Source organism: Motacilla alba, chromosome 4A (assembly GCF_015832195.1).
Source record: "Motacilla alba alba isolate MOTALB_02 chromosome 4A, Motacilla_alba_V1.0_pri, whole genome shotgun sequence".
NCBI classification, from domain to species: Eukaryota; Metazoa; Chordata; class Aves; order Passeriformes; family Motacillidae; genus Motacilla; species Motacilla alba.
In genome coordinates this window covers 4,628,062-4,652,384 of record NC_052045.1, presented here as the reverse complement: position 1 = coordinate 4,652,384, position 24,323 = coordinate 4,628,062, and the positions used below count along the sequence as shown (strand labels likewise).

The following is a 24,323-nucleotide window of genomic DNA, read 5'->3' as shown; positions in this document are numbered from 1 at the left end:
TTTCTCTCTCTCTCTCCAGTTTCTTAAAGCTCTAGGAATAATTTTCCCAATCTGAGCAAAAGCTCTGCACTCCCCCTTAAAAGAGATTTTTATAATATCTAAGAAACATTAAAATCTAAAGAGGGGAAAGAAAACAAGAGTGGGAAAAGGCTGTAGAAGCATTGGCAGAGAAAGGATTAGAAACCAGCTTTTCTCTAAAGAATTTATAGAGAGAAAAGAAAATTCCAGCACTTCGGAAACAATTATTTACAAAGTTCAAAGAGTTTGGTTCCCTTTGCTTGGGTAAGATAAGGGGCAGCAAATAGCACCCACAGTCACGAGGAGTTTAACCCAATTACTCCTGTCAGCAAAACTAATTTTACAAAGCACATTTCAGCCAGGAAGAATACTTTCCTTGCTTGCAATTCCTTTTTACATTGCTAATAAGTCTCTTAGCAGTCGATTAGAAGTGCCTCTTCAGCCAGGAGCAGGATCGCCCTGAGCGCAGCCAGCGGTCCCTGCTCCGGAAAAAACCTGATTGCAGCCGGGGGGAATTTCGCCTGAGGAGCTTCCCTGCAGGTGTTTGGTGCCGTGGCTGTGTCATTACAAGGGCTGCTGATGGTTATTACACACTGACAGCTTTCAGGAACAGCATCTGGGGCTGCCCTGACCCTTTTCCCTCACTGACATCCAGAAATCAGAGGGTGTTTTTAGGGCTACGTGTCCAGAGAGGGGAAGAGGACTCACCTGCCTGACAACTGGATGAGGCTCACAAACCTTTGAGATTTATCCCAAACGATGCAAAATCTGTCTGAAACATCCCAAATGCTGTCACCTGCTGAGTCAGGTAAACCCTTTAAGGCAACGTAAGTTCAGAGGAATCTAATTTCAGTAAAAAAATTATGGATGAGGGACAAGGATGATCAAGGACAGATCTCCCCGGGTGGGCGCCACTTCCCCAGCTCCACAGATGGGGAACATTTCCCGAGGAGATGCTGAGAAGCCCCTGGCTGTGCTCTCTGGAAGTGAACAGCAGCAGGAGCTGCACCAAGGCAGGAAGATGAGCAGAGGATATGGGAGACAGAGAATTTAAACTTTTTGACTCATCCCCAGAACAATCTGAAAAAAAAAACAAAAAACAAACGGTCTCTTTGTGGATAAATACAATTTTATCAACTCTGCTGAAGGCACTGAGAAGCCCCAGGCAGCCCTTGACACCTCACCTACACCTGGAAAATTAATGCAGTGTCTTAATTCATCCAGAGAAATGCTCGCTTATGCAAAGAAAATATTTAGATGATGGAGAAGAGGATCAGCTTCCAGCTTTGGGTATTCTGGGCAACTCTGTGATCCATGTGTAGGCACCTCACTGAAGATTAGGGACTGGAGGTGCCCATGTCCATCCCAAACATTATAAGAAATCATCTGACATCTAAATCCAGCGCACAGAAAATAGACTACATTCATTAAGTCAAGTTATTCCATTTTAATTCTCACTTTTTGGTTTTTGTTCCAAAGGCTTTGTGGCAATTCATGTCAAAGAGCCAAGTAAATATTTTTTTGTGCTGTGTGGAAGATGATGTCAGGCAGTGAAGGGAGTGAAATACTGACTTTGTAAAACTGTTTGTACCTCTGATAGGGTTGACTCATTTTGTGAGATTATAGAAAATGCATTCCATGATTATATACACCCCTAGAGGCCCCGTGGAGGTGAGATTCTGCATCTCACAATGTTATTTAACCAGGAAAAAACGGACTAAGTAAATAAAAAATCTGCAGGATGTGACTTCATCGTGCACTGCTGACACCTGCTTCTGTGATTTAAAGGATGTTACTAAGAATATCTGGGTTGCTAATGTAAATGATGAAGAAATCAGAGGTCAATCATATAATAATAAATATTAGCATAGGTTTCCCAAGGCCAGAAGTGCCTGCAATGGTAATTGGAATTATGATTTTACTCTTGAATTATGTGATACTGAAAACACTTTGTTCTCTGCTGCTTTCCTGGAACTGCTCCATTAAAGCCAAGGAGACAAACTCTCCAATTTTGTTTAATCCCAGAATTAATGTCCCCTTTTCATGAGGATTCTTTTTTTCTTCCTCACCCTGTACATGAAGTTGTGTTAGAGGGTGTCCCTTGTGTTCCTGCTGCTGATCTGAGCACCCCAACTCTGCCATCCCTGTTGGATATTCAGGATAAGGTGGAAAAAGAGGAAAACTCCCCCAAACAGCACTGCAGGCACAAAGGAAACATCAAATCCTTCCTCAACCACAAGCCACTTCCCTATGGAACACCAGGATGAAATGCTCTCAAAGTGCATTAATGCAACAGCCAATATATTAAATTTAATGAAAGACTGGTCCCAACAATATGGTTTAAATTGACAGAATAACTGAAGCTCATGGCGCTATTTACAGCATCTCTGAATTACTCTGGACACACAGACAGCACCAAAAAAATGTGGCTGCAGCTTTAGAAGAATTCATTTCAGAGTTTTCCAGCAACACCTTGTGCAGCAAAAAATCAGCCCAGCAGCTGGGCTGGTGCTGGGAGGACATTCCAGAGGGTGAGGGGCTGGCAGTGGCTTTAAAGCACTGAGTGTCCTCCTTCCCCAGAGACAGACATCCCTCCCTGCACTGCAGGCTGCTGTCCCAGAGCAGTCTGAAAGTCAGAAGCACCTGCATGAAATATTTCCAGCAGTAAGAGTTGCTGGGTGCTGCCCGTCTCACCTGGGGATTCCTGCCAGCACCGCAGATGGCTTTGGAAATGCTGCTAAATCACATTTTTTGCAGGGCAAAACTAATCTTCTAATGCTGCCTGAATCTTGTTGGGCTGTTTTGCTTTCATGCCTGTGCCTCCTTGCTGACAGGCATCTCACAGAAGTCGTGTTGGAGCTGGTGGCTGATGCTGGAACACTCCGTGTGGAGAAATCAGGATACACCACGAGTGTTTCAACGCGGTTACACAAAAGTCTAAAATTAGGTCATAAATTATATAATCCTGCAAGGAAACAACAAATTTAATGACTCTGCCAAACCAGAGATAAAAGCTGAGGAAGGAAATAGCATCTTGCTCATTAAATATTAAGGATCAGATCCTTCAAACATTTTCCAGTGATGAACTCTGTGGGAGCTTGGCATCTGTATTTGTGTGTGTTCTATAGAATGTGCTTATACATCACATACAAGTGCTGGGTGTGATTTATGGAGCACACACACATAGTAAGTATATTTATAATGCATAAATACATTCCATCAAGAGCAGAGAAGGTGATTAGTGAGAGTTTCCTAAGAGGTTTAATCAGATATTTTGATGGCTTATTTCCAGTGTTGCTCCAAAAGCATTTTTCATCACAGGGCACTGGGAGAGAGCAGGTAGAGGCATCTCCTTTCCCCACTTACAGTAGCTTTCACATCTCATCCTCGATGGGACTGAAGAGCCCTGTAAAGGAAGAAAGATTACCAAAATGTAACAATGGATTTGAAAATTCCCTGCAACCTTTGAATCCCTCTCCTAGTGCTGCTGTGCCCCAGCCTTTCTTCTCACCTTACACGAGGCAAATGTGGTTTGATCTGTCTGAAACAACGCAGGGCCGAGGTCTTGTGCACATTCCCTTAAAAGTTGGAAGCGATTCCCTCGGGCCGATGGCTGTGCTGATGTCCTGGGTATGTTAATGAGAGGGAATGGGAATCTCTGATGGAAAAAGGCAGATAGCACTCCCGTCCTTGCTGTCGTCAAAGCCTCTCTGATAACCATGTCCTTTTCTTCAAAGATTTGAGTCATTTGTGGATTGACTACATAATCCTTGTGCTGGAGCCTGGGAAAACTGCTGTTGATGCCCTTGGCAAATTCTTAGCCTAAAAAAGCATGAAAAAGAGGACCAAGTAATTTCAATTCCATAAAATACATTAAATGCAGCACACAGGTATGTAAATGGGAAACTCCATAACTGTAATTTGCCCATTTAGAGCCTGATCTAAAGGCTATAAAAGTTAATTTGAAATCTTTTCATTGATTTTAATGGCCTTTAGATCAGGCCCATATTATGCACTGCATATCATGTTTGTTTCAGTGCAATAGTGTATTTATGTAAAATGTGAGTTATGTGGATTATAACACATGCAGATCCACTGCTTATTGTGCAAGGACAAAGCTTGTGAAATTTACAGGCTTCAGCAACACACATAAAATAAAAAAAAACCCAAAATAAAGTCCCAAATAATGATAAGTCTTTTTAAAAGTGAGATTAAAAAAACAACGAGGAGGCCTTATTTCATTATATACTAATACAACCTAAATGTATTTTAAGGATCATGAAATCCAAATGGAAATTTGCACAATTCCTCATTTCTGACTGCAGCAGTTCAACAAAAAAAAAATAAATTACATGTAAATGATTCAAAACCTCTCAAAGAAACAGCACTTTTTTTTTCCTAATTTGGGGAGAAGAAAAAAAAGGGTTTCAACCCAAGCTCAGCAAGGGATAACAGCATTACAGGCGCTGCATGGAGAATTTAGCCACTCATAATTCCAAATCCTTCTCAAATGCTTTATTGCTATAAGGTGGCTCATAGCAGCCTCTACACAACAGGACTCCCATAGCATTAACCATGAGAGATAGGCTTCCAGAAAGAAACTATAGCAAAGTAATTGTAAATCTCTAATGATGCATAAAACCGAGCTGAATTGGTCCTGAATTCTCAGCATAAAAGAAATGAACCATCAGAAGAACCAATTCTGGTGGCAGTATAACACACCCCAGTGTGGAAACTGTTTATGGTGTTTGCTGCAGTGGAAATATTCCCACTAATATGCAAGGATAGGAATTCATTAAAAAGGCCTGAACGCTGCAGCTTCTTGGGATGCCACATGTGACTGAAACCGAAAACAAATCGTTAGCCAAAAAGAAAACCTCCTCTGCACCAAAGCAGGTCATTGGCTCAGGCAGGGCCAGTTTGCTGCACCATAAATTCAGCAGTGAGACCTGCAGGGCTTTTTTTTTACTGAAATTAGATCAATAAATGCAGTGGGATCTGCAGGGTTTTAAACCCACCTTGTGAGACATCCAGGGTGGTTTTATGCATCTTGGGGGGCTTGGCAGCACCAGGCTGGGCTTTGTTGGAGCTGTGCCGCCAAGATGTCCCCTGGACTGCTTGGTCAGACCAGACTGAAGCCTCGTCACCCTCCAAAAAATCCTGTGCCCAACAGGACACCTGACCTGGGAGCTCCAGTGATGGCCTTCAAGGGACACGGCCACGGGCAGCTCAGAGAGCTGTCTGTGTTAACACCCAAAATCTCCATTTTCCTCAGAAAGCTTAGCCCATTCCCACCAGATAAGCACCCAATAAAATATTTAAAACCATAATTAACGATACATTTAATTAATTAACAATGAAATCCACAAACTCTACTGACGTACCCGGCTCATTCCGGAAACCTGGACCCTCACCAGGTAATCCATGACTGTCCAGAGGCCCCTTGCTCCAGGAGCAGATCAGATGGATTATCTGGGAGACCAGGAATGCAAGAACAAGAGGCTGCACACCTTTTCCCACACAGCCTCACCCAGGAGCTCCAGTGTGGCCATAAATCCCATTTTTTGAGGTGAGGAACCGTCGTGCTTTTGCCTCCAGTAGATCTCTGGCTTTTTTTTTTTTTTTTGGCACTGCCAAGAGGTGTGGGATCATGGGATGAAGCTTTTCTGGCACCAGGGCATCTGTCCACTGAGAAGGAGATTGACAGGGCTGGAATGGCTGGGTTTGTTTGTTTTCTCATTTCACAACTCGGAAGAGCCAGACATCTGAGAGCTCGGATGCTTCATTGCACGGTGTCAAAACCGGCAGAGGCACAGATTTGAAATCTGCATACGTGGACAAAAAGAGGGCGTATTTGAAATTAATTACAATTTCCAGGCACTACCCAGAGAACAATATTTACCCATAATAAGCATGCACCAAGGAACGGCACATTTACTGCACGGTTTTTAGTGAAGCTGCAGTTTTCCACACTGGCGTGTAAGACTCTAAGGCTTAACCAGGACTTTTCATTTTATAAAAGCATTTTAAAGAATTATCTTATAAAAAAAATTAAATATCACTCATTTTAAAGTCAAGCCAAAATGAAATGAAATGCGAGTGACCCACTGGGACTTCCTATGCTTGCAGTTGCATTTATCTGCATCACACACAACACATCAGTTATAAAACATCCCATAACTCTGTATAGGTGTCACAGCCCTGCCTATAATCCTCCTGGAAATTCTGGGAAGAAAAGGTAAACAATTTTAAAAGGGGAAAAAAATAAATAAATGCATTGGTCTCACTCTGTTTCAACTCTAGATAAAGAAATAGGTGAAGGAATGAAATTTTCCTAATAAATAACCTCCTTGTGCATAAATATAACAATAAAGGAATGGGAAAAATGAGAAAAGAGGGGTGACCCACAGCAGGTGTAAATGAAAAATGAATTAATTCACACTGCTACAAACTTCCTTCCCATTGGTGAGGTGCTGGCACTGTAACCATCTTTTTATTTACCTCTGATTTAGGGGTCTTACCCTCTGAGCAGTTTATGGGTGCTCATTTTGGAAATAAAAATTCAAACTAGCCAACCCATTTCCCTGAGGATCCCACAGCAGGAAATGCTGTCCAAGGTGCTCCAGCTGACTCCTCTCTATTCCAAGGTACCTCCATTTTCCCCAGTCAAATCAGAACAACTCTAATTAAAGGTAAACAAGAAGCTAAAGTGAGATGAATGGTTTATAGGTGCTTCATGCTTCCCTACATTGATTAATAGGTAAAGAATTCATCCTTCCACCAAATTAGTTGACAAACCCTGCTGTAATTACTCCCTGTACACAATGATCTGTAGGCACAGGGAGCTCCAGCAGGGACTGAGCTCCAACTCCCTCCAAAGATATTTTGTGCTGGTTGGCTGCACCCACCAGGTATTTACATCCCACAGATCTTGTCTTTGTATTCCAAGTTGCTCAATATGGTTTTAATTTTAAATTAAAGCAGGGGTGGTCACTCTTTCATGGAATGGCATCACTTGTGGATCAGGTTTGCAGCATGGGCAGCTGCCCTGGACTCGGCTATTTCTTGGCTTTGTGAGCTTAATTTTTCCTTTTGTTGTTCTGCAAGTTACTCTGCTCTGTGAGCAGCAAACACAATTTTCTTTCACCCATGGAAGAAATTTTGTGAAAGCAGCACATTTGCCCCCTCAAAATCAACCCCAAAGTTGATCCAGAAGACACCTGACCACTCCTAAAGCAGAGCAGTACAAAAGGAAAGCACTTCAGGGCCTGCACCAAATATTGCCTGGCCACCATGGACCAGGCTGGAGGCATCCAGAGATGGGCTCCAACTTCTGGAGAATGCATTGATTGAGTTATTTTTAAGGAGTTTGCCATTAGAATAATTAATGGCTGTTAGGGTAGGAACCAGCAGCTGGGAAGGGGGGGATACAGGGCTTAGTCTCGTTCATTGATTACTTTGCAGTTCAAGTTTTGCAAGGGGGATCCAGCCCTTGAGACGGAGATTCCCGTGCTGGAAAAAGGGGAATCAATAAATCTATTGGGAAAAAACCATAATTTCATTTTCCTTCTTAACCAGAAATTGAGATACACACATTTCTCCCTCCCCGCTTTTCCCTGACTTAAATATATCCTGTGTTATGTAAGTAATTGTTTTGAACCCACTCTAGGACACAGCCAGAGACATGACTCCAATAACACATTATCAGTAAAACAAAGCAAAACAGTTTCATGTCCCTGCTGGGTTTGTATATCCACTCTTAAATGAGCAGATTGTCTCATTATTCACCCTGATCTGGTCATTGTATGCTTAGTCACAGCTGTCACAACAGGTGCCCGAGCCTCCCCCTCCGTGGCACTGCCTTTGCTCTCTGGAGTTTGTTGTCACATTCCTCTGGTGGCTTTGCTGTTCCCTCTCTGGCTCTTTCCAGGCTCACCTTCATCATTCCTTCTGAAACCATCCAGGTTTGGCTAACATGGGATATAACAAACCTTCATCATTCCTTCTGAGACCATCCAGGTATGGCTAACTCAGGATATAACCAACCTTCATCATTCCTTCTGAGACCATCCAGGTATGGCTAACTCAGGATATAACCAACCTTCATCATTCCTTCTGAGACCATCCAGGTTTGGCTAACTCAGGATATAACCAACCTTCATCATTCCTTCTGAGACCATCCAGGTATGGCTAACTCAGGATATAACCAACCTTCATCATTCCTTCTGAGACCATCCAGGTTTGGCTAACATGGGATATAACCAACCTTCATCATTCCTTCTGAGACCATCCAGGTTTGGCTAACTCAGGATATACCAAACCTTCATTGTAGCCATCAGTTCTTCACAAGCTGATCTTCCTCATCCCATCACACAAAACAAATTTATCCATCAACTTTGGCCATGGTTGTCTTGCCTGGACTTTTCCCATCTCTCTCAGTATCCCCAGGGACCACTTCTCCTCATGGAATTAGATATTCCAGGACAAGGCAGGGCTAGAGGCTGATGCCTCCACTAGACCAGATCATGCCAAGCAACAGCAGGAGTCTCCAATGAATTGAGAATTTCCGTGGGCTCTTGTCCAACATTGTATTTAACAAGAAAATTCTTTGGAAACAGCTTTTATGCCCCAAGATATCATCTCTTCCCTTTTATTTCTCTTTAACATCCTTTGGTGGTGGTATGGGGTTCCCAGGGTTGAGTGCAGAGCTGCTCCCCTCCTGTTCCTCTGCTCTCACTGCAGATTTATACATCACATTTTCCCACTGAGCTTAGCACTCACTGGGGATCTTTTACTGCCGAAAATCCTGCGAGTTCTTCAATTATCAGCACTGTGCCACTGTGAACTAACAAACTTTATCTAATACAGCAGCATATCAAACATTTTTAGTTCTGTAACAAATGTTTTCTTAGCTGGAAGCAAATCTCCTCTGATATTAAAGTACCTCCAAATAAAGAGACAACTTTATATGATTTTTTTTTCTATTGTCTGCAAGGAATATATTGCAGGTTGAAGGGAAAATGTACACAATTCCAGCAAGCTCTTTTATGTTGTGTAGACATCAGAATTTAGGGCCCAATTCCTGAAATGATGTAATCCATCAGTCCCACTGAATTCCAAAGACTGGTGAGGGAGAAACTAGACTGGAAGCCAGGAATGTAACCTGTATCAATCCCCTGAAGCACTGAAAAGATTTCTATAATTTTCCTTCAAAAAAAACTAAAAAGGAGCAAGGAAAATATCCAGCTCTTGATTTACAGAATAAATAAATTCAGTGCACTACTACTACTACTACCACCACCGTTTGTTTTCTCTCTAAAAAATCCAGAGTTAGGGGCTAAACCAGCCATTTCTATCTCAAGTTTCATCCATTTGGGATTAAAATCTTCTTTTCTCCCTAATTTACCCTTCCTGCCCTGCCTTCCCTGTCCTGCAGCACAGGAAATCTCCACAGAAACACAAATCCCTACAGCTGAGAACAAAGTTTTACCAAAATCTTCAATACATTGCCACCATTTTAATGCAATTTATTGCCTGAAAACCAAAAGCAGAGCCAGTATTGTGTTCATCCAGATTTCTCTTGGTCACCTCCACTTTAAATAATTCATCCTCTCTGTTGTTACATTTTACAGCTCTTTGGGAGTGTTAATTAGCACGAGGAACTAAATTGACTTAAATTCTTGCTGCCTTAAAAACTGAGTAGGGAATTAATTCCTCTCTTATTCTCCCTCTTTTCCCATGTTACTTAAAGAGCAAAATAATTATTTCTGGTGTTTGTGGCTTGACCTTTTCCAGGGTGGGGAGTGCCCCAGGCTGGCATTGGGTCACCTCCTAAACTGAATGGGAGCAGCAGTACCTGAATGCAGGTATGGACTGATGGTCAAAAAAACATCAATCTGCAAAAAATGTAAACAAATTTGGAGGGAGGAACAAATCTGAGGGGTGATTTGGTGGGGAAAAAAAACAGAAGAGAAAGCTAGTATCCTACAAAACCTTCAGTGCAAAGGATCTGAAGGAAAGGAGCTTGGCCACTGCTTTTTTTTCATTTTTTGTGTCCATATTGGGGTTTTTTTTTTGGTGCTGGTGGTGGTTTGGGGGGGATTTTTCTTTACCTTGTTCTGATTGCTTTATTTCATGGCTTGGCTTAACACACCTTCTCCAAAAATCACTGACCAGGATAAAAGAAATCTGGATTGCTCCAGACATCCCTTCACCAAAAGGAGCAGGACACAGCTCCTCCCAGGAGGTTTGAACCCACTCTCATTTTTGGCATTTCTATCCTTATAAAACCTTCATCTTCCATATTATTAAGCTCTTCCTATTCAAAGATCCCAAAAAAGTGGCTGTGCCAACTACCCAGCCTGGAGTTCAAGGCCTTTATGGGTGAGGAAACGTTTTAGAGCATAATAACAACACAAAATCTTTATCAAAGATTGTCAGAGTTGGAATTACCAGTGGCTATCAGTCAATAATTGTTGGAGTAAGTGATGGATAAAGGATAACCCTTCCCAAGCAATTCTGCTGTGGGAATGAGAAAAGCAGCTGGAAGGAATTCATAACTAGAACCTCGCAGAGCTCAGAGAAATGTGATGTATAAACAGATTATTATTTCCTGTGGATATTGATGATAAATGAACTGGATTTGGCATGTCTGGGAAATATCACCACCCTCCAAGCCACCTCAGCTCCCTGTGGCTGGAGGCAAAAACCTCTCCTGTAACTTATAGGAACTTGGAAAAAAAAAGAAAGCACTGAGTATCTGGGTAGTTAGAAATACAAAAGTTGCACATTCCTCTTGCACATTTTTCATTTAATTAGTATTTCCTGCGGGCTTTCAGTGTAATGAGTCATTGATTATTGCAAGGAGTGCTTTGTAGGGTAAATTAATTCATTTAAGAGAAACAGTAAGAAGTGTTAAGTAGCTGGATAAATAAATAAAAGGCAAAGTGTTTTGGTCATTTGGTTGCAAGTCAGGCCCAGGGGACCCCCATTTCTCTAAATCAGCTACTCAGTGAGCACACCAATACCTGCCCTCCTCTTTCCTAATCTTTACCTGTACCTCCAGCTTTTATAAAATACGGAAAATCCCTATAGATAAAGCAAAAATAAAGAAAAATCTGTTCCTCTGCTGAAAATCAGATTCCCTTTACCAACCTGATAGCTAATTACATGAGAAAATATATGCAAAAAATTGAATTTCCACTTAATTTAGAGAAAACTTCTATTTGCTGCCTGTTCATTTCAAGGAATAAACAGAATTTCTGAAAAGAAAATAAGGCAGAAAGAGCACATTAAGATTTAAGGTCAAAAAGAGAAAAAAGGCAATGTTTGGAAGACATTTGTGACATTAATCTTAAAACATGGACATGGGACAGGACTAAGGATATGTGAGGATATATTACCTGGCTTTTCACAGGACTTGCAAAAAGATATTCTTAGGAAAAAGTCACTGAAAGAAGAAACCTCTTCAATGCAAACAAAGATGGAAAAGGAGTAATTTTTCCTCCTTGGGATATCTCTGGTTCTTCTTAGCTGAAGATATATTAGTATTTATATTTATATTTATGCAGGATGAGATTTATCAACCCAGTCAGCAACTGGCTTTTGAGAATTCCACACAGAGGAAATAAAGACACAATATAATTCCTCATGACCTTACCTTGAGCCCATTCCCATCACAAACAAGCTTGGATCACAAAAGATTTGGCACCAGTAAAATATGGTTATAGCTTGTGAAGATCCCAAACTCCCTGCAGTGTTAAACTCCATAAATCCAGGGGAAATGTTGCCTTGTATTTGGACTGAACACAGAGCTGCAAAATCACACACATTGTGGTTCCTTCGGTGGTTTTTATTGTTAAGAAGGGTTCCCAATGTGCTGGGAGGAAATTTCTTTCCATTGGTCTCATTTTGTCTTTACATAACTTGCCTTTTGCTGCCTCCAGCCTTGAAAACTGAATTTTAGGTGTTGGTCAGAAACTCCATGAACACCCAAGCACAGAAAGGTAACAATCACCTCAGTTTCCAAATATTTCTTCAATTCACACTGCAAAGAAAGAGAGAGAAAAAAAAATACCTTTATACAGGAAATTATTCCTAGAAATCACAATCTAAGCAGGGGAAATGCTAAATTTGAGAAGTGAATTAGTCATTTATAATATGCACTCAGATCTAGCCTGAGATGTGCTATTAACTCATTTTAAGCTGCAAAGCTCCAGGGACAAGAGCCACATTTTCCATGTTGGGACTTGCAGAGTCAAATTTAAACCCATTAATGGTACTCACCAAGCACCAGCGCTCTGAGGTGGCCTCACTGAGCAAATTCCAATTATCTAAGGTTCTTTTTCCAGTAAGGAATGTTATCAGGCTACATAAAAGCTGAATGAAAAACCTCAACCTAAAACAGGGTGGGTAAAAAGTAGCAGGGAGTCCTTCCCTCCCTGGAGATCCCTGCATTCCCAACAGGCAGGCGGATTGTAAGGAGCCATTGTGCATTATTTTCTGCTGGTAAATGACTTCGTTCCCATGTCTGCAACACTGCAGGGGACACTCCAGCTTGGGGACAGATCTCCAGCTGGGCTAACCCTGTCCAGGCATGGAGCCTCTCCCAGGAACACAGGGAGCTCAGGGACTTTCATTCCTTGGCATGGAGAAGAGGAGAAAGAAAGATGCCTGTCCATCACCAGCAGACAGGTGAGTAGGACTGCATTTACAGACATGGATTTTGGGGTGACTTCAATGACAGAATTTATTTACCGGGAACTCACGAGGCTGGGGGTGTCTCTGGGAAGAATGCAGAGGTGGGGATGCCCTGGCACAGGTGGCCCAGAGAAATTGTGGCTGGCCCATCCCTGGAAGTGCTCAGACCCCATCTGGCTGGGGTTTGGAACAACCTGATCTGGTGGACGGTCCCTGTCCACAGCAGGAGGGTTGGAGTGAGGTGATCTTTGAGGTCCCTTTTAACCCAAACCCTTTTGTGACTCTATGACTTAGATTTTTAGACCTGGAACTGATGATGCTGATGCTGAAATGGCTGATAACATCAGGCTTTTTTTTCCCAGATCTGTTTGATTACTAAAAACAGCATAAAATCATGTAATAAGGTTTGGGTTGGAGGGCATCTTAAGGATCACCTAATACCAGTATGCAGTGAGAATGTTCACAAAAAGAGCTGAGTTCTGCCCTATTATTATCTTTGTAAAATATTTTTTATTTTCTAGAAATTGCATATGTTGATCCTTGCAATGCTTTACAAATAATGCATTTATCCATCATTTAAACCGTACATTATAATTTATAGGTTAGTTATTTTATTTTGGTGTCAATCAAAGTGGGAAGCTGTATGAAAGAGCTTAGATTAGGAGAAAGAGATTTTTCATGGTAAGCTTTAGTAAACTAAAGATGACATTATAAGAGCTATCAAATAAAAACCTGCCATCTAATAATAAGCTTGTTCCTGTTTATTTAAATGTTCCATTTTGTGCTTGTTTGTAAAAAGTTAATCATTACAGCAAAGTTCAACCTGTAGAAACAGGTGAGTCTGCTTTGGCTAAAATCTGCAGCACTGAGCAGTGAAAAGGGGGTTGGAGACTTCAGCCCTTTTTATTGCAGAATAAAACCTCCTTCTGGAGATGAACAGGAGGTTTTGCCCAAATAATTCCTGTGTTAGGCGGGGTGAGGATTATCCCTGTCCTAGCACAGCCCTGTGCAAACTGGCCTTGAATGTTTCCAGGGATGGGGCATCCACCACCTCCCCTGGCAGCCTCTGCCAGTGTTTTGTAAAGGAATTTCCTCCTAAATCTGTCTTGCCCTTACTCCACCAGGCTGGAAGCTGCAGTGGCTCCCAGAGATGGTCCTGCTGGGCAGCCACCTGCTCCCTGGCATTCCACAGACTAAAGCACATTAAAAATTTATTCATCAAAGTTATTCTTGAGGAACCAGCTCTCCCAACATCCTGAACCCCAAAGCACGCCCACATTCTCTGGTCCCACAGGAGCACGTTCACCCTGACTGCTCCTCTCCAGTGCCTCCCAGCAGGGAGAAAGCAGGATGCCCTGACTTCTGGGGGCTGCTCAAACACTCTGTGCCTGCTGCCTGTGCCACAGAGGTTAAACCCTGACACTCCTGAGTACATGGCAGAGCTCTGCCAGCTGCTGATAAATGAGTTTTCAGGATGGGCCATGTTCAGTCATGGATTTTGGACTTGTTACACCCTCTCCGCTGTGATCCAACCAACCACAGCCATATGGAGGGGTGGGAGCACCACTGGCTACACCTGCTGTGGCCTCGGGTCAGCTTTGGCAGCAGCCCTGCCCAGAGCCCCTCCATAAATCACACACTAAACTCATGTCTCTGGCCATCTGGAGGCTCCCAGCTGGACCACAAGCACGGATCCTCCACCTCTTGGACTGTGGGGGTGGGCAGTGGCAGCACGGGATGCTGAATGCTCTCTGTGGGAATGGGATGTTCCCAGCAGGAATGGGATCTTCTTCATTAGAATGGTTTGTTCTCCACAGTAATGGGATGTTCTCCATGGGAATGGGCAATTCTCCACGGGAATGGGATGTTCCCTACGGGAATGGGATGTTCTCCATGGGAAAGGGATGCCCTCAGAGCAATGCAGGGCACCAGCCCAAATCACCCCAAGACCTAAACAAACTCTGCTCTTCCCCCCACCCTGCAGAGGAATGAGTCCACCTCACCTGCATTTCAATCCATTTCAGCATACAGGTGCCTGGAAAGCAACATTTCTTCTTTTGAAGGAGAAAAATCCCTCTTAGCCCCACCTCTTCCACCTTTTTTCTCATCTAGAGCAAACTGTTGTTGCTGGTGGTGCTGTTTTCCTGCAGAAAGGAGCACGTTAACCTGTGTCATTTGGAAATACCATTTGCCTTTTTCCCTCCAGATGGAAACTCTTTGGTTTCTGCTATCACCAAACACACAACTAAATCAAGATATGATCTGCTAACACATTCAAAGTAATGTTTGGCCTGAATATTTTTTTTTAGCTTCAAACATCAATTTCATTTCATAATGAATACATGCTTCATCTCATAACATTTCATTTTTCATACATTTAGCAAAATTGCTTAACTGATACTTTTTTCCCCCCCAAACAGCTTTATTCCTACACTAAAGACATGCAAATCACAGCCTTGCACTCTTATATAATGTGCAGAATTCCCTACTGTTGCTTCAATTCCTAAATTCTAAAATATTCATAATAACTATATTTTTTTACAACATTAACTTGCTATCCTGATTCTTTTTTTTTTTTTTAGGAAAAGCACATTAAGATGCACAAGCAGAATTTTACAGGTATTTTTTGGTTTTATTCACTCCCTTCTCCAGAGGGGAGCCTCCCCAGCACCCACCACGTGCTCTACATCCCGGGAGCGTTATCAGGAACGCCGGCAAGGCACATCCAGCCTCCCTTCCTAAGCCTAATGCCCTCTGCAATTCTTGTCTGAGCAGTTGTTAGCTGAAGACAAGACGACTTATTTCCATTCATTCCCCGCATAATCCACCTTATGAATTTCCACTTCACCTACCCGCACAGCCAAGGAGCCAGAAATACAAAATATTTCCTACTGTGTTTTAAACCCACATCCTCCTGGATACACGATAAGGGCTTAATAGCTTTGACACTGCACTGTTTTCATATTCATGCCTAAGTTATGGATACAGCAACAGATCAGCACTTCTTTGTGCTTGGCATTGGCTCTGCTTCGCTGCCTTAAACTGTCTGAGTCAAGGCCACGTTTTAATGCCATAGAGCTCTATTCAAATACCAGTATGACCACATTTTAAAAGCCACCCTGTACCACTTCATTGCCGCAGATGTCCTTTACATCTGGCAAGGGCCGTTTCTCTGCGTGTCAACAGTAATTCAGTTTAACAGCTGTCTCTTTTGACAAGCTTAGTGTCAGACTCTAAAATGACAGGGTGACAGTTTTCCTTTTCTTTAACAGAACATAGTGAAAATTAACTGTTTGAATGCAGGAGCACCGAACGCCTCCCGAATGCAGTCTGGAGTCAAGGGAATGGGGTTGGGAATTGTTGGTATTAACAACCCAAACTGGAAACCTGGAGGGTCTGGCAAATCCTGGCACTGCCCCTGGAACTGAGATTTTTACCTGAGATTTACTGAGATTTTTAACTGAGAAATCAAAGTGATCAGCAGCCAGAAAACCTTCAATTGGGTTCAAGCAGATGTTGGAGGGAAACCCTGGGAATTTGCACCCTGGTATGATGAGTGATTTTCCTGAATTGCATAAAGACACAGGACAATATTTCATGTACTTAGTTAAAGTGCTTCTTAACACATTAATTAAAGGTACCCCAGGTACCTTTACAGGTACTCAGTACATGTGAAAGTACTCAGCTTTCCAAAATCCCTCCACACACACAGGATTTCCACAAATTTCAGGCCTCCAAAAACACCTCAGCATAATTTCTGTAGGACTACAACTGTGCTTGGAATAATACTGTGCATCTTCATGACTGAAACCTTTAACAGCAAAACCAGCTTGTGGACAGTCACAAAGTGCCACCATGATTTATGAACCACCAATAAATGCTACCAAGACAGCGCTTTAATCTGGTACAAGAGTGAGCTTTACGAGGCTGCTTGTATTTGGCTCACATAAAAGCGAATTTAAAAAATATAAACCTTGCACTATGTGTGTTTGAGCCATGTACTGGTGGCAGCTGTACACTGGGTCACCTCCTTGTGTCTCTGTTCCCCCAGGCTGAGCAGTGAGGGTGGAAGATACCTCCCCAGTTCAGTTCTTGTCCAACCTCAGAGTGGCTGCAGTGACACTTGATCCATCTCACACAATTTGCTTTAAAGAATTACAAAAGATTATCTGTTGTTTGTTCCTGGGTAAGCAGGTACAGCTAAAGCACAACAGAATAACTAACAAAAACCCAGCAGGCTGAAAGGATGGAAAAACAAGTATAACTTTGAAGCTCCTTAAGTAATTGCTTTTGTTTGCTTAATGTTGTCATAAGGAAGAATTTTCTTACCAAGGTGGCAGAACACTGGCACGGGATGCTCAGAGGGGTGGAAGGTGCCCTGTCCCTGAAAACATTCAAGGTTGTCTTGGGCTCTAAGCAACCTGGTCTAGCTGAAGATGTCCCTGCTCATGACAGGGGGTTGGACTGGATGGCATTGAGGGGTCCCTTCCGCTCCAAACCATTCTCTGATTCAATGATAAATATTTGTATGCAATACCCATGATTACAACATGTGGCCACCTCATGATATTCAGAACAATTCACACTCAAATGCCTACAAATACCTCTAAAAGCCATGCTCAGTTTCATCAGCTGGGATGGAGATTCCCCATTTCTCAGTCTCATAACACAGCCCGGCTCTTCCTCTTTTATTCCACCTTTTTAAACACAAGTGCTCCCAACCTGCAGAAGTCCCTGATTGTCCACCACTCTCTATCCACGTCTCTCCTACAGCAAAACCTTGTCCCTGTGCTGCAGGGGTGGGAAAGAGATGCTGACAGTGCCACCTCCATCCCCACTCCTTCCTCACCCCCACACCCTGTGCTCTCATTTCCATATCCCGGGAATTCATACTTTCATAGCCAGAGGTGAGTCTCTGCAAAGGGAACACGTTGCTGGGGTTTTATTAATATATCATGAAGCTCACTTAGCTGCAAACACATATTTTTAGCACAACATCAGCCCCATGGGATGTGCAGGTCGCTGCCTTTGGAAGGGTGGGTTGTTATTAGTATTGCACTCAGAGCTCAGCTACACAAAACATAGAGCATCACTTTAAATACTTCATCTCTCTAAAACCTCTCACATGCCTGGAACACTAATAATTCTATAACTTAAGCTGAACAGAGTACTATTCAGCTGTAAATTTTATGGCTACCCTCTCCACCTCTTATGAAGTGTGAAAAGAGGCTTCATATCTGTCAGTCTTTGCTCAGAAATGACTTTCGCTGATTACTTAAACTTTCGTTAAATAAGCTTTCCACAAGCTGTAAAAACAGAACACAGTAGGGAAAAAATTGGCTCTCCTTTAAAAGTGCTGCAAAGTCTCTTTTTGAATGAGTAATTAGAAATGTGTAAACTCATTTATGGATATGTGAGAAGCACACACGAAAAATTTGACATTCCATGCAAGTATTTCTGTGTGCTATCAAATTTCATTGTATTTCACAGAGACCCAAACTATACAGACCCAAAATACACATACATTAGTGGACATGGGTTATTTGCCAAGGAGGAATTTACATACAGTACAAGTAAAACACCCTCATTTAGATCTATGACAATGGATACTCACATTCTTAAAGAGAAATCACAGCTGTTTGTCTTTCCTCTCATATTTATACAGATTGCAAAGCTGTTGACAGAGCACGATTTGAGCTGGGCCTTTCCAACTGCTTACTGTTATTTTTACTGCCATTGTCAGCTATCTTTTCCATATCAAGATTAATCTTAGATGAAGAGGTTCTGATATCCCAAACCCATACAGGAACACCCAGGTGGTCAGGCAGGGAGTGGCAGTGACAGACCCCAGGTCCCACTGCTGGTCCTCGTCCCCTTGAAACTCCCAAACCAGTTAAACCAAGTTTCCATCTTCATTTCCCACACACACACAAGCTGCCCATCCCCAAACCAGCCTCTGCAGATCCTCTAAAGCCCCCATAATTATACCTTCATTTTTTGGGGCCCTTTCCCTCCCTTAAGACTTGCATTATTTGTGCTGAAAACTTGCTTTTCCTCCGAGCCTCACGCTCGGCTCCACGGCAGGGGGTGAGCATCTCATCTCAGCAGAAGAAAGGCAGAGCTGAGGGGAGCTGGGTGGTGCCCCTGTGTGATTTCCCACCTCCCTGGGAGAGGGGACAGGGCATCTCGGGGCCAGGGAGCTGGAAAGCATCCCACCTCCAAACTGGTAGGATGTTTGCTCAGGGATGTCCCGCTGGGCACACGTACTGTGCACTATAAATAGTAATGTCTTCCATGCTCCTCTCAATGGAGAAATCTGCAGGAGGGGAAATAGTCTCAAATCTGTGTCATTTTCAAGGCAAACAGAGCCAGCCTCATTCCCTCCTCGGCAGGGAAGCTGGAGGTAGGGGGTGCTCACCCCCAACCCGGTGGAGTTGGGAAAAGCAGAGCCCAGCTGATGACTCTGCAGGTGAAGAGCTGCCCCACCACCCACTCCCAACCTTTCCATCCCAGTTTGTCCCACAGGTATTTTCCTTCCCCTCCATGAGCAAGCTCAGCCCCTCTCCCAGAAAGATGCTGGTCACCTTGAAAGGTTTAGGGGGTAACGTGAGGAGGTGGCATTAACTACATCCCAAAGCACCTCTGCTGGAAGGGACTGCCAGATGCTGCTCCCTCTCTGAATCCCATGGATTTCCAGCATGGAAAAGGTGCTGAGGAGAGCAAAGAGCACTGCAGTGCTCCCTGCCCAGAAGATATTAGTAAAATGCCTCTCCCAGTAAAGATATTAGGTTTGTTATTATTATTTTAATCCCCCAGAGAATGCTCTGCACCCCACCTGCAAAGTCCAATAATCCTGTTGGTAGCAGAGCAATGCCCCTGCTCCTGCTCCCCACCACTGCTCCGAGCCAGCTCCCTGGCAAAGCATCCCCAGGCCCAATTTGGTGCCAAGTCTGTTATAAAACCAACCACGGTGCAAATGTTTTCAAGGAGAAGAACAAAAGTATGAGAAAGGAAAAAGCTTCACACATCTTTAGCGTGGAGAATGTATTTAGTGCTCCCAGAACCTATTAGATGGGGTGATCCAGGCAATTTATTGTTTTGTCAATACCTTTTATTTTGATTTAATAACTTACAAACCCCACGGTCTATCTGTAGCGCAGCCTCAACTTTCTTTACACAGCTCCACTTAACTTCCAAACACTTTAACTTTCAGGTCAAATCTCTGTCATATTGATAAATGGGTCTATTTAAATTTTTATCACTGAAGAATTCTCCCTGGTGTGTTTTTCACTATCAGATTTCACGCCCAAAATAACAGGATACTTATTATTTTTTGTTATCCACCACACACACAAGAAGAGTCACTGCAGAAAGCCCAGATGTGGTGGGGAAACAGCTGGAATTTGTCTGCAATAATCTCATTCCTACAGACATGTCATAGGGAGGGTGGTACAATGTTTGCAATAATACTTGTAAAAAAAGGGGGGGAAAGACCAATATGGGATATATACACTAAATTCAGTCTGCCCTGTGCTAACAAATAAACAGTTCAGAGTATTTTACCCTTCCAAGGCATTTCTGTGCACGATATAGAGGCCCTGGACAAAGTTTAATCTGATTTGGCCATTGCTTCATTAAGCAAACAGAGAAAAACTGCTAGAAAGTCAACAAGTTTTTAGATATTATTAGAAATAATCACCTGGTTTTCTTGCCAATAATCAGGACCAAAACTACAATCCTTATAGCCCTAAGTAGGCTACGGATGTGTTTAACCTCTCCTTTAAATGGTATTAAAAGCTTAATTCTGTGGCTACTGTAAAGATAATAAAAACAGATACTGCAGGAATAGAGAAGTGTTTAATGACAAGTCACAAAGAGTTCTACTGAAAGGAAAGCAAGAGCAAGAAAGGTTAAATAAACAGAAACCGCAGTGCCTCCCATCTTTCTTACATTACCTTTCAATAACTCTAAAGGAAAATTTCCACTAGCCATGATTTGATTTCCCAGATCTGTGCATTAAATATTTACTTCTAACTATAAACTTATAGGAGATGCAAACAAAAACTAATTTGCATTATTAATGATGCAAGAAATGTGATGCTTAGTCCCTTAAGATTCATAATAAAGCAGGAAATGTTAGAGATTTACTTTCTTTTTCATTTTAAAAGGCAAGTTAAAATGATAAAACTTATTTAATTAACAGAGAGTCTATTTATGAATTAGTTGTTTCTGCCAGCAAGAATGTTTTTAAAAAAAAAAACTGTCTGAAATGAGGCTGAGACTACAAAGAGTCCATTTTCAGCTTGGGAGTCTCAAGGGGAAAATCAAAGGGTTTCTTTCTTTCAACAGTTTGGGTGAGATGATATTTTGAGATGTTGACAGCTGCCAAACTGCAGAACCTATGAAGAACTACCAAATTGAAGTCATTTTTATCTTTTTGAATTTTCCTCAATATTCAGCTCGACTTCCTTTAACAGCTCACGACTGAAATTTCTGCTTGGTTAAAGGGTTTTTCTCTTCCTTCAGCGCTCATGTCGACTGCTCCGGGATAAACATGAACTCTCCCTCTTTAAAATCCACCATAAATAATAGACAACCATTATTATTACTTCTAGTAGTGTTTCTCTTTTAGTAATGCATTAATTGGCATCCTTTTCTCCCTTATGTGCCCAGTGTGGAACCAAATTTCAGCGGTTCATCATCTTTATCATCTCTATCAAACTGAATTTTCTCTCTCTGTTTACTTACAAGATATTAGCAAAACAGAACTAACAGCCCTTAATAAACTGGGTAGAATTAAAAGTCAACATTTAAAACTTGTTTTCTCCTTTTCTGACAGAAGCTGTTTGTAAGATTCAAGTCAGCCTTTAGTTAATACAATAATAGTAATAATGATAATAACAATAATTAATAATAACAATAAACAATGTTTTCCATATGGCTTGGGGTGGTTTTATTTTCCATTTTCTTGCTAATTCCTGTTTCCACTGCTAAAGCCACTCCTCCTTTTCCAACCCTTTCATTCGAGCCAGTCCCATGACCAGCCTTGTGGTGGTTTCTCCTCTGCCTCAGACATCTGCCCCACATTTCCTCTTCAAACCTCTTCCCCCAGATAATCAACCTGTGCTCATCTTCACCACACATCCATTGACCAAACCAAAGTGGAACAAACCCCTCCCTCTCATTGTTCAGGGTTTCAGCCTCAGCTGCAACCTCTGCTTCAGCTTCCTCACCTGCCTCTGCCTTCTTCCCTCTCGCTGTCACCTCCATGCCCTGAAGAAAAAAGCGCTTTCATCTTCCCCCAAGCCACTGTTTCTTTCTAAACTTGTCCTTTAAGGTCTGTCCCAGGTGTCCCTCTGTCCCCTGTCACCTCCTGGGCACCTTTCCTTGGTGGCACTGGGGTGGCCTCACCTCATTTTGGTTTGTTCCCAGCAAAACCAGCTCAGGCAGCCCCAGACTGAGCAAGGAGCCAGTCCAGAGCCGTGTTCCAGCAGGGGAAGGGCAGAGCCTCTGGCACTGCTTTAGCACACCCAGCTTCGGATGTATTTTGTCTTTTCAGCACCGAGCATGAATGAGCAGCATTTGTGCCTGATCCCCACTCAGAGACAGAGGAATTTCTGGAATCCTGCAGCCAACCAAGCCCTGCTCTGCCTCCTGAGATCTCAGGCACATATGAATCGGAAATATCAAGAGTGACTTCTGCTGGCACCAACGCCTCTGAATTTGGATTAACTGCACTTTGGATTAACTCTCTTATAAGAACCTCCCCCCTCCCCCCCTTTATATTTAATTTAAAAATGTTTCAAGAATAGAGGTTCAAGTATTGATCACTGCAGGCATCAGATAGCATTAAAAAGGGGGTTTTATGAATTATCATAAGAGCTTAATGTCCAGCAAAGGTAGTGGTGTGAGAATTATATCCCCAGCGTACCACAGACTTGTTCCCATCAATGACCTAAGAACTAATTTACAATTACATGAGGAATTAGAACGGATTTCTATAATTTTTTTTTTACATTTTTTAGTGCAAAAAGCAGCACATAACTTTTTTTTTTTGGGAGAGCTCCTATCAACACAAAAGAAAAACACTCTCCCCTTTCCAGGAGCCCTTCCCACACCATTCTGCTCCTAAACTGGTGAGATGCAATACACACAGTCTTCTCTAACTCTGAAAATAAGAAAGGTATAAATACAAAGATTATTAATTCAATGCTTTTAGGATTAATAAACCACATGAAGACTCTCCAAATGATGCCTCTAACTCAGCAAACACAGATCCAACTGTGCAGCCCACACAAGCCAGGTGGGTGCCCAGGGGTGAAGCCAGACCTGCCCTCTGCACTCATTAATTAATTTTGTGAATATGCTCAGAGGATGACCCTTCTTTAGCACAGACTCAAAGCAGAGCAGTGCCTGCATCTCCCCAGGGCCAGCAGCAGGACAGACCACCACTGGATCCCAACATTCCACATCCACAGGAGCCAAAGTTTTGGTCACTGCCCCTTCATCCCCCGCCCTGCTCTGGACATTTCCATTTGAAATCAGGATCTGTCACTCCTCCAAACCAGGTATTTTTCTTTTCTGTCTGAACCTGAATGAAAAAATCCTGAATCCCCGGGTGTCTGACATCAAAGTGGCAGAGAAGGGAGCTACTGGGATGGTGTTGTGGCATTAATGCTGCACTAGAAAGGAAGAGCAGATGGGCAGCGAGGAAGCAAATCCTGTTGAAATATGATTAAGTGACACTGAAGATAAGGAAAACCATGAAAACTAAAGGGCAGGTAAGGAGATTTTAAGTGCAATATAAAAGGGGATTTGTGGCACATGTAATTCTTCCTTTAAATGTTTATTAAACACAGATTTTTTTTTTTTTTTTTTGCCTCTCAGTTATAGCTACAGAACATTTTGTTTCTCTCTGTGCTGTCTACAGGGATTAGCCAAAGCTGAAGGTCCTCAGTGCTTTTGTATCTACTGGATGTTTGTTTTATTCTCCCTCACAAAATACATTTCCAATTACAGATAAAAATAGGAGGCAGAAAAGGAAGAATGTGCCACAAAGTATCTCTGGCATTCCCAGAAAAAAAAACATGATTTCTTGGAAGATGATGGCTTCACTTCAATCATGCTCCAAATCAAGATTTATCCATCTCCATCTTTGACTAGGCAAATCTGATTTCTGATCATTCTGTTTCTTACCTGTTGTTTGCCAAATTAGAAAGTCTTCTGTAAGTATTATGGGATGCAGAACACTGATTTTTTATTTAAAAAAAACCTATTTTTAAATTATTTGTGCTGATGCAATCAGTCACACCTTTTAATAAATTACTAATTGTGGGCGAATCCTCGTTCTCAGCACCAACAGAAATAGGTTTTGTTCTCACATTCCTTTACATGCCCACGACCACCAAACCCAGCCCTTGCTGTGCCAGTTTTCCTGGGAGCTCTTTTACAGCCCTAAGTGACCCAGAGCCGCCAGCCCTCCTGCTTCCCAGTGGGACATTCTGCTCCAGAGGTGGCCTTTCACCACGTGGTGCTGCTTCATCTCAGCATCTCTAAGTTTTCTTCTGCCTCCCAGAGAAGATTTAATTGAGCCTTTAATTCAACAG

At 42.4% G+C, this 24,323-nt stretch overlaps 1 long non-coding RNA gene across 10 annotated transcripts in view; it reads right to left on the bottom strand.

Annotated features, from left to right (window-relative positions):
- The window catches only part of LOC119695000, an 86,419-nt gene that overhangs the window by 4,159 nt on the left and 57,937 nt on the right, over nucleotides 1–24,323 (bottom strand). For 9 of the 10 annotated variants that reach the window (XR_005255032.1, XR_005255027.1, XR_005255028.1 and 6 more), the window contains 5 exons: nucleotides 14,721–14,861; nucleotides 11,678–12,064; nucleotides 5,403–5,843; nucleotides 3,530–3,840; nucleotides 2,985–3,424 (listed from right to left, as the gene is read on the bottom strand). This is a non-coding gene — a long non-coding RNA (uncharacterized LOC119695000). Of the gene's footprint in view, nucleotides 1–2,712; nucleotides 3,425–3,529; nucleotides 3,841–5,402; nucleotides 5,844–11,677; nucleotides 12,065–14,720; nucleotides 14,862–24,323 lie in introns of those variants that run through there. The other variant, XR_005255024.1, reaches the window with a different exon arrangement.